Here is a 2,977-nt window from a genome sequence, read left to right as displayed (position 1 = left end):
CAGACACAACACAGTGCAGCGACAGCGGCACAGCGACTCATAAACGCCCGCGACTCTTGCCGTCCTGGGGAAGCTTCCTCTTCGGCGCCCACTGAGGGGCTCAGAGAGGTGTGCAGGACCCACGTGCGGGGAGTGCTCCCCAGGGCGGGGGGAGGTGTGGGGCCCCCCATGTGGCTGAGGAGGAGCAGAGACTTAGCGGCTAGGGGGGGCAGCAGGTGTCGTAATGTGTAAGGCGCTGGGCTCCCACATGGCCAACGCGGTTCCGGTCCCGGACCGCACGGCTTAAAATCATGCCAGGCAGGTGTGCCCCAGATCCCAGGAGGAAGGGATACTGGGCCATCCCTCATGGGGGGTGATTTCTCATTTTCGGTCTCTCTGTTTCTGTCTCTCTCCAGTGAGCGCATGTGCCCTATAGCAAAAACCATTAAATAATAATAATAATAATAATAATAAAGGCTGCTGTTGAAAGCCAGCTAGACACAAGCTAGTCGGCGGGCAATTACAGGTTAGCGGCTTCATCGGGGATAACGCAGGCTGTAGGCCTATGGCAGGACAGACTCTCCACTCCCCCTCTGGGCTTTTCTCCCCTCCTGGCGTTGGGCTTTGAACACCCTTACCTGGGACCACCTGGTTCTGCTTGGCTCCTGGGCTCTGGGAGTCAGGGCAAGGCCAGCAGGGATGGCCTCCCTGGGGAGCATGACTCCCAAGACAGCGCAATTCTGCCGTCCTTTAAGGGGCAGGGGTGCATGTGCAAGCTGCAGAGAGCAGGGGCAGCCATCCCAACTCTAGGCAGAGGAGCTCTAAAGTGGGGCGAGCCTCCTGATGGCCTCCCAGGGTGATGCCTTACTTCCTGGTCCTTCCTGACTGCTCCATTTATAACCTTGTTGCTGATCTTTAGAGCTACCGTGTCGGGAGCACGTTTAGTTGTAAGTAACGTGACTTCCAACCAACAACGACCTACGCGATATTGACATTCCTCCATCCGCAGGGATTATGGAGTGCGACCACATGTCAGCTCCTGTCTAGAGGCTGCAGGGGCGGCAGAGAGAGAAGCGAATTCCTGCCCTTGGAGAACAAGAAGGCAGCCGGGCTAGGCAGGGCTGGGCGGGGCCCTGAGTGCCCCAGGCTTCTGCCCCCCGTCACTGGATAGCACAGAACACCCAGAAATCTCGGTCAGGACAGGAAGCGGAAGCAGGAGGAAGAGGTGGCACCAGACTTGCCTGGTCCTTTTAGCAGGGGAGAAAGGCTTTCCCAGAAGGCCCCAGGGACCCTCCCTTACCACCGCCGGAGGACCAGGCATGTGGTTATGTGGGCATTTTCATGATTAGTTAACCTGAACACTTATCCCTGGGCGTTGCCAGAACCAGGTCAGGGTTCAGGCTGCAAAGGAGACAGGCTGGAGACCGGGGAGGGAGTCGGGCCACCTTGCTGCCCCGGAATTTGCAGGGCCAGGCAGGCACTGGCGAACGGGGGCATTCCTTGGGGAACATGCAAATAGCAAGTGAATAGTAGGCCTGTTTAAAAAATGACTCAGGGGGCCAGCAGGTGGTGTGGTAGTTAGGGCACTGGGCTCGCATGGCCGACAGCGGTTCGAATCCCAGCCCTGGCAGCTTGCTTTCTCTCTCTCTCTGGTAAGCACACGTGCTTCAGAGCACATCAGAAAATTATAATAATTATAATAATAATAATAAGTAAAATTAAATAAATAATTTTTTAATGGCATTGGATTTAATCCAAGTCAGGTCAAAAGGCCGCATGTAGAGCCTGCTGCTTACTAAGGTGGTTTCCAAGTGTTCTGTAGGAAATAGGATGAAGAAAGAAGGGCCAGCCCCGAGCCTTCAGCCTGGCTGAGAGGACGTGCACGCTGACATGCCAGTGCCTGGGCAGGGGCGGGGGTGCCAGACACTGGGCTGGAGTCAGGCACAGTTCCAGTGGGGTGCTGTGGGGGCACTCCCCCGCCTGCCTGCCCACAGCCCTCTAGGGAACACGCCCCGTTCACACACCCAAAAGACGCAGTCCTAGGGGCCCAGGTCTGTCCCACCCGGGATCCGCCCTATTTTCTAACCTTAAGTGGCTTTTCATGAGGCTTCAGGTTAAAGTCTGAACTTTTTTTTTTTTTGGAGAGGTTTTTGCTATAGGGCATGTACACTCACCAGAAAGAGAGAGACAGAGAGACAGAAAGTGAGAAATCACCCCCCAGGGGGGATGGCCACACCGCAATCCCTTCTCCTCCATTCTCCTCTTGGGATCTTAGGCACGCACACACACGTGCTTGGCATGAGTTTAAGCCACCAGGTCCAGGACTCGAACCACGGTTGACTACATGGGAGTCCAGCGACATAGCCTTTACGCTAACTGCTGGTCCCAAAGTCTGAACTCTTTTTATTTTATTTATTTATTTATTTTTTGAGCTTTTGCTATAGGGCAGATGTGCTCGCCAGAAAGAGAGAGACAGAGAGACAGAAAGTGAGAAATACCCCCCCCTCCCCCGAATGGCCATACCGCAATCCCTTCTCCTCCATTCTCCTCTTGGGATCTTGAGCACGTATGCACACGTGCCCCGCGTGAGTTTAAGCCACCAGGTCTGGGACTCGAACCGCGGTCAACTACATGGGAGTCCAGCAACATAGCCATTACGCTAACTGCTGGTCCCCAAAGTCTGAACTCTTTATGGACTCGGCCAGGACTGCCGGTGTTCCTCCCTGGCTGGTCTCCCCGCCTGCCCTCCAGCACCCCGAGGTAGAGACCTTCCCAGCATGTGTGCATTTTCCGTGCCTCTGCATACACAGCGCCTGTGGGCAAAAACGTCCCTGCTGCCCTCCTGTCTCCTTCAGGTCTTCCTGACTCCTCCCTCCCTCCTGACGCCCGCCCTCTCTGAGGAACTGTGCTGGCATGTGGTCCCACGTGCTGCCTGGGCGCTCTGGGGCAGGGGCTGTGCTTCGCTTGGTGCCCTCGATGCCTGGCACTGCCTGGCACG

This window comes from Tupaia chinensis, unplaced genomic scaffold (genome assembly GCF_000334495.1).
Source record: "Tupaia chinensis unplaced genomic scaffold, TupChi_1.0 Scaffold143878_1, whole genome shotgun sequence".
Taxonomy (NCBI): domain Eukaryota; kingdom Metazoa; phylum Chordata; class Mammalia; order Scandentia; family Tupaiidae; genus Tupaia; species Tupaia belangeri.
This window is presented reverse-complemented; position numbering follows the sequence as displayed.